General features: G+C 43.6%; 1 long non-coding RNA gene across 1 annotated transcript; it reads right to left on the reverse strand.

Moving 5' to 3' along the window:
- Positions 1 to 202: 202 nt before the first annotated feature.
- LOC148970124 (uncharacterized) lies at positions 203 to 816 on the reverse strand. The gene is made up of 2 exons (XR_016148462.1): positions 438 to 816; positions 203 to 329 (listed from the first exon to the last, which is right to left on the reverse strand). It is a non-coding gene; the product is annotated as an uncharacterized LOC148970124 (long non-coding RNA).
- Positions 817 to 12,039: the final 11,223 nt, after the last annotated feature.

Consider the following 12,039-nt stretch of genomic DNA (forward strand, 5'->3'; position numbering starts at 1 on the left):
GAGTTTGGATAACAGATACTCCATTTAGAGCGAGCTTTAGGAAGAGTTCTTGAAGTTGAAGAAAGAGCATTCCTAATAAAGAAGTTGTTGCATTTTTTATCTAATATATTAACACCATTGAAAGCAAGTGTAGGAATAAAGTTGTTTAAGCGGTTGTAACTTAAATGCGCTTTAAACAAGGTTCTTACACTTACAGGAATGCTTTTTTAATTTTTTTTTTATTTATTTAACAGTCAGACATACATACAAACAAACCAACATAGTGCAGTAGTGAGCAATCTTGTAAATCCATAATTCCAGCAGTGGCAAGAGTGATTTAAAGGTGCAATCTGTAAAAAAGTTGAGTATCTATTAACAGAAATGCAATATGACATCCATAACTATGTTTTCAATGGTGTATAAAGAACTTACTTAATTAACCGTAATGTTTTTATTACCTTAGAATGAGACATTAATAGCTCCATAACCGCGGGAATCCCCTTCTATGAAGGTCGCCACATAGACATCATATAGGTAGACGCCCTATCGACCGCTACTGCCTATTGGCACGGACGAGAATTGGAGCCGCCATCTTAAACCGGTCATCCGCTCCGCTCAGTGTATTCTGAATGGCAGGTGAAATGAGCTGTCAGCGCATTAAATTAATCATATCTCACTGAATACTTAACTGATTTTCACGCGTTTTTTTTTTTTTTTGCTGCAAAGGTCATTCATGTAGCTATGTTACAGGACACATGGTTCGGCGTATTTTAATATCCATTGTAGGTTAACAGTAATATAATATTCTGATATAAGATATAAAGTGGCCAGACACAATATATGTGATTAAGGATATAGTGTATTTTATAAATCACACACTATAAATATAATAAAGAAGCAGAAACAGATAGTAGCAGTAAAGTAAGATATTTTAATAAGTTGAAGAAACAGTTTATGATTGACACACGCACATACACATACATACACACGAACAGACACACTCTTTCTCGCTGTCTCTCTCTCTCTCACTCACTCTCTCTCTCTCTCTCTCTCTCTCTCTCACACACACACACACACACGCACACACACACTTTCACACACACAGAACGCAGCCACCGAATCCACCGAACGCAGCCACCTGTAATAAAAATTGAGAAGAAGCTTTTCAGCGTGTTTGTGTAACGGGTCCCAGCCAGGAGTCCGTTAGCAGATATATTTTAATACTCCTGGTCGAAGTGCTCTGGAAATATTGAAAATATTACTTAGTTAGAAGAGACACGGGACAACAGTTGCTCTTTTTCCATTCAACCGGAATATCATTTTATTAACAACATTTCAACCTTATATCTGCCATAGAGAATTATTCCTGTTATTTTTGGTTGCTCTGTACTGAAACACAGGTAATATCCACAATTGGATAACACGAAATTACATATTCGTCAAAATGTACATTTCCACATAAATGTATCTTCACATATTTCCTCAACCTTCACAGTTTTCTCTTAAACACACATTTTCTCTCTAAACCACCTTCTCTGTTATCTCTCATTAAACGAGTATTTCTGTATACATTATACATTTTACATAAATTTAAGTGTTCACTTAATAAAACAGAATAGATCCCATTTGCAGTTAGGTTAGGTTCAATTGAATTACATTAAACAAGAACAAACTTCAATAGTAAACATTTGTCTCCTAACTTTTACTCTTGATTTTTATGAACTGAAACTGTTTTACAGTCTAATATTACCACATGTGTGCATTCAATGCTACCACGTGCGTTTCACCCAAAGCTACATCTGTGAATTGCTTTTACTCTATACATTAGCGTTTTATTTATTACCCGTAATGTATAGTCTTACACACACAGTAACTTTACACATAGACAGTAATAACTCATAAATATCCTGAGCCGTTAGGAATATATAAAAGGAAACCTTAGCGCGAGCATCGGCCGCCATTTCCTCATCTTTACACTGTTTTCTTTAGACTTTACCATTTACACACTTAACATACCTTTCGCTTGTCAAACACACATCACCGGGGATTCAAATTAGATTACAACTCTTAGTAGTCATATAAAAGTTGTGACACTAACCTGGAAATATTGAAAATATTACTTAGTTAGAAGAGACACGGGACAACAGTTGCTCTTTTTCCATTCAACCGGAATATGAGCTTGTCTTCTTCCGCGCCTCGCTAAGGGTCCCCGAGTGACGCGACTGAAAGGTACTGCCACCTAGTGTCTTTTCTATGAAACAGCATGTCATTGTGTGCTTCTGTGTATTCTCTCAATATTATTTAACTTATAATAAAAGGAAAGAAAGCAAAAGATAAAAATCTAAATAAAACCTACTTTTGTGAGTGTCACATTTGCATCAGTATAACGTTAATTTCTAAAAATTAAATTCGGACAACATTAAGGCTATACCTTATTTAATTGTATGTGGATGTAGGAGGGGAAAATGTCGAGACTAAAGCCATATTCGGATTAACTTTACAAGGGTAGATGGAGTAAGTTAATGTAATTTTACCACAGGACTTCTGTAATATCAATAGCCAAATCGCATGTGGTAAGATATAGGTTATCAATAAAACTAAAAGTTGGAGAGGTAACTCAATTTGCGCATCGCTGTCATGCGTGTATATTACGTTGCTTCCTGATGTGCGCAAACACAAATAACCTATACAACAGGGCAGTTGAATGCTTATCTGACAACCTCGAAGCTTTTGTAATTATTACTTTTTTTATTATTTATTGTAATTATTAATTATAACAGTTACCCCACCTCTCCATGCCGGGTGAACACCGGCTGATGCAGTAAACAGCATTTCACAACGATTTCAGTACAGTAATAGCAAATATCCTTGCTCCTTCTCGATTATCTGGTAATATTCTATTCACAAAATACAACCAATAGTACGGTAATGTTAAGACTTACTTGTGAAAAGCCCTATTTTCGGTGGTCCGGCGATTAGAACAGGAAAATGCTCCACAGTGCTCTGGCATCTTATCTGCTGCCACGCAACGAAACTAGGAATACGACCGGTTCAAGATGGCGGCCGGATTTCTCGTTTTCCAGCGGCCAATAGGGTATCTAGTCTCTATGGGCTATGTGCACAATCGTAGTTTCGAACTTCCGCTTTTGTCAGAAGTTGGCGTATCAGTTTCCGGTCTACGACTGGTCACCCGCATCCACTAATAAACAAGTGCTGCTGTTGTACGAAAAAAGAGTTCTTAAACACATCTAAGTTCCCAAGAACTGTAGTGGATCTAACCTCCGTTTCACACCCGTTTGCAGTGTGTGTTGCGGTGCAGGAGAGTGCTGTTAGTGCGTTCACATATTATGATGCGTTTGCACAGTGAATTGATCCGCGGCTGTACAACAAACACATACTTAATATTTTTATTATTTTTTGCGCGTCGATCAAAATGTCTATTTTGTGCAGCCACTGCGCACGAAGGTTGGTGTTTATCAGGAAGCAGTAGAAGCTCAAATGGCTGTTAGCGACTTGAAGCAGAGCAAGTGCCGCACAGCAGTCTCCTACGCTCCATGTAAACAGGTTAGGGCTTTCACTTTTCACTGGTGTGGTACATATAACAGCAGCACAGCGATCGTTTCCACACCGAATCTATTTCTGCTGTGCTGCAAACGCTGGTGGTCAAAATGATAAAGATTGACCTGAAAATGTAGTAATTTCACCATAAATGCGTTTAATTAAATAAAATAGTAATCTCACCATAAATGCACATTTAATCAAGGAAAACTACAATTTACTTCAACCAGGCGACAGAATGAACTCGTCTCGATCATGGAGGTGGAAAAATAAGTTTTGTGACATGCAAGATCTATTGTTTTGAAATTAAGATGCAAACGAAAAGGCAAGTCGACTGCTTTTGTCAATTTCAAGTTTTAATTTAAATTATTTGCGATTTTAATATAGGAAATATTTGACCACTTGCTTGAGCAACTTGTAAGTGTAGCACTAAGAATGTAAAATGGGACAGATATCAAAGCACCCCCCTTTAAATTTCAAACTGTTCATATTATCATTAGTTACTTGTATGACTTTCATTGTGTTCAATTTGGTGAGACTCGGAGTCGCCAGCAGGGGGCACCCGGGAGTTGCGCGGCGCATGAGTGGCTGACTAGTTAGCAGCATAGAAGTAGTCCAGCACGAGATGAAGCGCGAATGTGCAGAGAAATGTGCTCCTTGTTTGAACATTGCATTTTCTTGTGTTTCATACAGGTAAGCTGACAATAACCTTACACTGGTATATGTATAACAGTATTATATTCTTATAGAGCCATAGTTTGTGCCTGAAACGTTAACAAAAGTGAAGTTTTAACGGTGATTAAGAGTTATGTCGTGAAATGGCGGACGGGAGTGTTAACTATTTAATTAGTAGAAAACTAGTAACTCTTAACGTGAGCAAAACGGAGTAATAAAGGTTTAGAAGCATATATACTCGACGTGAGTGTGGGATGAGGCATAATTAACCGAATATATGTGTATGAACATTGATTGAAATGCGTGTAGAGACAAGTCTGGGCAATTGGAGTTAATGAGGCACACGTGACTGTTCTTAGCCCTCGTATATACACGTGACCCTCATTTAGCATTGCTTTGTCAGCCATTACATGTAAAAATAAAGGACGTTCATACTGTTAAATTAAGAACCATAGTCAGATTGAGAGGTAAAACAGTTTATTAATAATTTTGTGAGTTCATAGTGATAACACAGTAACTGTTAAATGGTTAAAATTTAGTTCATAATGTAGTCAGGTCATTAGCATATTTCATGGAAGAGTAAAAAGATTAAAGACAAGTTAAACAGTGATATGAAAGAGTATTAGGAATACACGTGCAGTTATCAATGTTAGAGTAATGTGGGTATAGACTGAACTATTGCTGATGCCTGAAAATCTATTTTAATTCCAAATACTATTCACATGCTTGTTTGAGTTTAAATGTATGACTCATAGAGTTTATTGTACTTTAAAGATGTTATTTTTCAGACCTTTTCCTTTTATATCAGTTTAATAACGGGCATAGCACATGTTTAGATCCATGTTAATGTGTTTGTGTAAAGAACATGTATTTTCTGAAAATGGAGTATTGTAAGGAGTCTAGTCTAGTGTGACGTATCAGCCTAGACATCAGTCATGCGAGTCAAGATAATTTGTGAATATATCACAGGATAAGAGTATAGAAGTAGTCCAGCACGAGATGAAGCGCGAATGTGCAGAGAAATGTGCTCCTTGTTTGAACATTGCATTTTCTTGTGTTTCATACAGAAAAATAAATGTGTTGCACCCGGAAGTGACATTGCCTCTTTCCAAAAAGTGTAACATATTTTGGCGAGCCAGCCAGGAGGAGGCGATAGAGTGACCAACACCATTAACCCCCTCCTTCCCAACGAGTCGATCCGGAAACAAGATGGACGCCAGTCAGATCCTGCGTGATCAAGTGAGTGCAGCTCTGTGGCAGCTAAGGGAAGAGTCTCTCTGGGAGGTCTGCAGGTACATGAAATGTGATGGCCTGGACAGTGAAGAGTCCCGCAGCAAGACACGGAGGGCGCTCATCAAGATGGCGGAGTGCGTATTGGATGATCTAGAGGAGAGCGAAGAAGGTGATCAAGTTAAACAGTACTGTGTTGATTTATTGACATACATTGAAAGACAAAGTAAAGAAGGTCGTCAACCAGATGCAGTGAAGCCATCAGAGAAGCCAGCTCCAAAGGAAGAAGAAAAAAAGCGTTTTGCACCACCCAGTCCCCCTGTAAAGAAGGCAGAGTCCTCGCTCAGGAGCCGACTAGAGCCAACTCACCCATTGCCTGAGGTAACCATGCGAAGAGAGTTTAAGATCTGTGGTCAAATTGGAGAGGGTGGTCAGAGGGATAAATTGTCGTACCCCAGTTTAGTTCGACAGATTGAGATGGGAATAGAAAAAGGGCACACGCAGACTGAAGTAGTCGAAGCTGTGATCAGGGCTGTCAGTCCAGGGCTGCCTTTGAGAGACATGCTAGAGATTAAACGTGGTCTGACCCTCAGTTCACTTCTCACCATCCTGAAAGGCCACTATCGTGTAGATAGCTCCACTGCTCCTTTACCATCAGCTACTAAACATCTCTCAAGAGCCCAAAGAAACTGTCCTGAACTTTGTATTCCGTGCAATCGAGCTGAAAGAGAAGCTGTTATGGAAAGCAGCAAATGAGGACACAGATGAACAGTACAGCCGAGCCGTCATTCAACGCAAGTTCCTCCGCTCAATTGAAACTGGACTGTTAAGTGATTCTGTGAAATTCCAAATTCTGCCCTACCTCAGTGATTTGAGTATTTCAGATGAAGAGCTTATACAGAAAGTGGATGAGGCGGCCAAAGTCGAAAGTGAGAGACAAGAAAAGCGCAAGAGATCCACCGCTGGTAAGACGCCCAAAGTGCAGGAGCTTCAAGCAGATACTCAGGTAAAATCCAAACCTGCCCAGAGCCCCTCTAAACTTAAGGAGTCCAACCCAGCAGCAGAAATCACAACAGTAAAAGGGAACGAGACTAAACCTGACAGCATGAATGTACAGCAGATGATGGAAGAACTTCGTAAAGAGATGAAGCAAATGTTTCTGGCTGTAATGGAAGCGAACCCCCGTTCTCCTGAACAAAGGCCGAGAGAAAAAGGTTGCAAGAAATGTAGGGATGAGAGAACAGGTGAGAGCTGTTCACACTGTTTCAAATGTGGGAAGGAAGGCCACTTCTCTCGCGGATGCAGAGCGTTGTCGGGAAACGGGCAGGGGCTACTGAGATGGGGCCAGCAGTAGTCCAAGTAACAGCGCCCCAAAATGAGCAGCCACCACCCAGCTCAGTCATTCAACCGACAACAGCCCTGGGAAAGAGAGCATCGGGCGCCTCACCTGCTGTAAGTGTAGTTCACTATATACCACCTCGACACCAGCCACAGTTAGTAAGCCTTGTAGGAAGCCGATGTATGGTGGACTGTTTCATGGACAATCGACCAGTCAGAGCCCTGTGGGACACGGGAGCACAGTCCAGTATAGTGAATGAGCCCTGGCGACTGAGCTGCCTTCCTCACACTATTGTCAAACCCATCTCAGAGTTGTTGGGAGATGAGACCCTGACAGTCTTTGCTGCCAATGACACGCCCATTCCATATATTGGCTGGATTGAAGTCAGTTTCAGATTAGGCAGTGACCCCACCAAGATGAATGAACTTCAAGTACCAATGCTTGTGTCAAGCGACCCAGCAGTTGCCAGCGACCCCATCATTGGCTACAACGTCATTGAGGCGATCATTAACCGCAACGAGGAAAAGACGAAAAGTGAAAGAAAGCAGTTGGCACAGAAAGTGAGTAGAGCCCTTGCAATAACAGTGAAAACTGCTCATCAGGTAGTCAAGTTGATGCAGAACGGTGATTCAGATTCGGAGATTGGTGTAGTTCGTACCTGTGGAAAAAAAGTGCCCTTACCAGCTAACCAAGTCACCACTGTCTACATAAGAGCACATGTGAGTTCACGAACCCAAGGTCAACATATGTTCTTTTCACCTGACTTACTTAATCCTCCTCCAGAAGGTGTTATTTACAATGATGTACTGGTCCAGATCCCAGAAAGGAGAGTTCCATACATACCCATCTCCATGACCAACACGACTGATCACACCATCTGTCTGGACCGTCACAGGGTGATTGGATATCTGGAACCGGTCAAGACCGTATACACAGCGCCTATAAAGATTAATGAGAATGAGACAAGGGCTGAAATGAAGGACAGCACAGTGACAAAGACCAGTGAAGCAAGTAGCACACCACAACCAGATAACACTCAGGCGAGTAGGCCAACTTCATGGGACCCTCCTGTGGATCTCTCCCATCTCTCGGAAGGACAGCAGGAGGTGGTAAGGAGGATGTTGCGGGAGGAATGTGAAGCGTTTTCCTTTGACAGTGACGATGTGGGTTGTATACCATCACTCAAGATGCATATCACCCTCCGCGATTCGAGCCCTGTACAAAAGACCTACATGTCTGTACCCAAGCCTCTGCACAATGAAGTTAAGGAGTACCTACAGGATCTGTTGAGAAGAGGGTGGATCACACCTTCTCGATCCCCTTATTCATCCCCAGTGGTGTGTGTACGTAAGAAGGACGGAAGTCTTCGTCTTTGTGTTGACTTCAGAGAACTTAACCGTAAGTCAGTCCCCGACCGCCATCCGATACCGAGGATTCAAGACATGTTGGATGCTCTAGGTGGGAGCTCGTGGTTCTCGGTCTTAGACCAGGGTAAAGCGTACCACCAGGGTTATCTGGATGAGGAGAGCCGCCCGCTCACAGCTTTCATCACACCCTGGGGGCTCTATGAATGGGTGCGCATACCCTTTGGCCTGAGCTCGGGACCCGCAGAGTTTCAGAGGAGCATGGAGCATTGTCTGACTGGGCTGAGGGACACAAGTTGCCTCCCGTACCTGGATGACAACCTGGTACACAGTTGTAGCTTTGAGGAACACGTGGAGCACATCCGTCTTGTTCTCCAGCGCTATAAGGAACACGGTGTGAAGCTGACCCCAAAGAAGTGTGAGCTGTTTAAATCGAGTGTGAGGTTTCTTGGCAAGTTGGTGACTGGAGAGGGGTACACAATGGACCCTGCAGAGGTGGCTCCGGTGCAGGCGTTAAAAGAGAAGACCCCTGCCACAGTGGGTGATGTGCGCCAGATCCTTGGGTTTCTCTCTTACTACAGACCCTTTATTCCCAATTTCTCCCGCGTGGCTCACCCACTCTATGACTTACTCACAGTCCCTAACCCTGAGAAAGGCACTCTAGACCAGACCATGAAGAAGCCATGTAAGACAGGAAAGAAAAACAAGGGTCACTTACCATCGCAGACACCTATAGAGTGGAACAGCTCCCATCAGGAAGTATTGAATCAGCTGGTAGATGCACTCACGAAGCCGCCTGTCCTCGGATATCCAGATTTCACCCAACAATTTGTATTGCATTGTGACGCATCCCAAGTTGGCCTGGGTGCGGTGTTATACCAGAGACAGCAGGGGAGGATGAGAGTGATTGCCTATGGCTCCCGCACCTTGAGTACAGCAGAGAAGAGGTACCATCTGCACTCTGGAAAACTGGAGTTTTTAGCGTTGAAGTGGGCCATCTGCGAACGGTTTCGGGATTATCTTTATCACTCCCCATCATTTGTGGTATATACAGATAATAACCCGTTAACGTATGTGCTCACAACCGCAAAACTCAACGCAACAGGACACAGATGGGTGGCGGAGCTGGCCGATTATAACTTCACAATCAGGTACCGCCCAGGCAAAAACAACTCCGATGCAGATGGCTTATCAAGGATGCCGTTGGACTTTGAGGACTACATGTGTAGCTGTGCGGCTGAGGCCAGTCAAGATGTCATCAGTGCATCTATGGAGAGAGTTACAGCGGAAAAGACAAGCCCTTGCCGGGGTGTTGGGTGGATCCAGGTCAGTGCTTTGAGCTTAGTGAAGGACCGGGAGACCAGCAAACCTCTTACCACAGATCAAATCCGCAAAGCGCAGGAAGAGGATGAAATCCTGTCCAGAGTCCTCTGGTACAAGTCACAGAACAAGAGGCCAAGTAGATCTGAAGTGAAAGCAGAGAGCCCCGCAGTGGCCATATTGCTGAAACAATGGCTCAAGGTTAAAGTTGGTCCAGATGGCGTCTTGCGCCGCAGAACTTCCCGTCGAGAACAACTGCTGCTCCCCAAAGCTTATCATCCTCTGGTCTTCAAAGAACTGCACCAGGACATGGGTCACTTGGGGGTCGAAAGGACACTCGACCTGGTACGAGAACGATTTTACTGGCCACAGATGAGCAGGGATGTTGAACATTTTGTCAGTAAGGTGTGTGAATGCCTCAAGAAGAAGAAGCCGAGTAAGCAGAGCCGTGCACCTCTGGTGCCCATTCAGACCACTTATCCATTTCAGCTCGTCTCGATAGACTTCTTGCATTTGGAAAAATGCAAGCATGGCTATGAGTATATACTGGTGGTCATGGACCATTTTACTAGGTTTGCGCAGGCCTACGCAACAAGGAATAAGTCGTCCAAAACAGTAGCTGACAAGATTTTCAACGATTTTGCACTCAAGTTCGGGTTCCCAAGCAGACTACATCACGACATGGGCAAAGAGTTTGAGAACAGACTGATGGCGAGCTTAAAGAAACTCTCTGGCATCCAGGGCTCACACACAACGCCATACCACCCCCAGGGTAACGGGCAGGTGGAAAGGTTTAACCGTACCCTGTTGTCCATGCTGCGCACCTTGGAGGACGAGGAGAAGGAGGATTGGAAGGAGTCCCTCGCGAAAGTTGTCCACGCGTACAACTGCACCAAGAACGAGGCAACGGGTTACGCGCCTTATTTCCTTATCTTTGGACGTTCTCCTCGCCTGCCCATTGATCTGTTCTTTAGTCTTGAAAAAGATGAGGCCCACGACACCTATGATGACTACGTGAGTAAATGGAAGACAAGAATGCAAGAGGCATACGAGATTGCGGCTAAAACAGTGGTCAAAGGAGCAGTTCGTGGAAAAGTCCTCTATGACCGGAAAGTGCAGGGAAGAGACCTCCAGCCAGGTGATAGAGTCCTTCTCAGAAATCTCACTCCCAGAGGCGGGCCTGGAAAAATTCAATCTTACTGGGAAGGTCAGGTGTACAGAGTGAAGGAGAGGAAAGCTGATGGGAGTCCCGTTTATGAGATCAGTCCAGAAAATGGCAAAGGAAGGGACAGAGTGGTTCACAGAAATCTTCTGTTGCCCTGTGATTTCCTACCTCTTGATCAGCCACCAGCAGGGCTTCGTCAGCCATGGAAAGACTCCCGGAGCTCCTCAAAGAAAAGAACCAAACCACAACAACAGCAGCAACCAGAGCCAAGTGACACCTCTGACGATGAAGGCAGTGGTCCCTACCAATGGAATCTGAGATCTGGCAGCGGGAGACAGCAGAGACCCACTCCACTGAATCCTCTGGCAGAACCCTTTCACCCACTACAAAGCGAAGAGGATGTGCCACTACAAAGCGAAGAGGATGTGCCACTACAAAGCGAAGAGGATGTGCCACTACAAAGCGAAGAGGATGTGCCACTACAATCTCAGAGACCTGATTTGAGTTCTGACCGGTCTGAGAATGTTGAGTCAGAGGCCGATCCGCTGGTTCGGACGCTAGGAGAGCGACATGCGGTAGGACCTCGACCCCAGAGACTGAGACGTCAGCCGGTTGTACTGAGTTATGACACATTGGGTCAACCGTCCTTGGTAAATCGAGACTGTAAGGTAACAGAGAATCAGGTAACGCAGACGAAGGGTTACTGGAGGCCTTGGATGGCTGAGGTTTTCTAAAGTAATGTTCCCTTGTTCTGGGAAATGTCAGGAGACATTTAATTTTGTGGGGGAGAGTGTAGCACTAAGAATGTAAAATGGGACAGATATCAAAGCACCCCCCTTTAAATTTCAAACTGTTCATATTATCATTAGTTACTTGTATGACTTTCATTGTGTTCAATTTGGTGAGACTCGGAGTCGCCAGCAGGGGGCACCCGGGAGTTGCGCGGCGCATGAGTGGCTGACTAGTTAGCAGCATAGAAGTAGTCCAGCACGAGATGAAGCGCGAATGTGCAGAGAAATGTGCTCCTTGTTTGAACATTGCATTTTCTTGTGTTTCATACAGGTAAGCTGACAATAACCTTACACTGGTATATGTATAACAGTATTATATTCTTATAGAGCCATAGTTTGTGCCTGAAACGTTAACAAAAGTGAAGTTTTAACGGTGATTAAGAGTTATGTCGTGAAATGGCGGACGGGAGTGTTAACTATTTAATTAGTAGAAAACTAGTAACTCTTAACGTGAGTAAAACGGAGTAATAAAGGTTTAGAAGCATATATACTCGACGTGAGTGTGGGATGAGGCATAATTAACCGAATATATGTGTATGAACATTGATTGAAATGCGTGTAGAGACAAGTCTGGGCAATTGGAGTTAATGAGGCACACGTGACTGTTCTTAGCCCTCG

This window comes from Pimephales promelas, chromosome 21 (assembly GCF_988280905.1).
Source record: "Pimephales promelas chromosome 21, fPimPro1.hap1.1, whole genome shotgun sequence".
Taxonomy (NCBI): domain Eukaryota; kingdom Metazoa; phylum Chordata; class Actinopteri; order Cypriniformes; family Leuciscidae; genus Pimephales; species Pimephales promelas.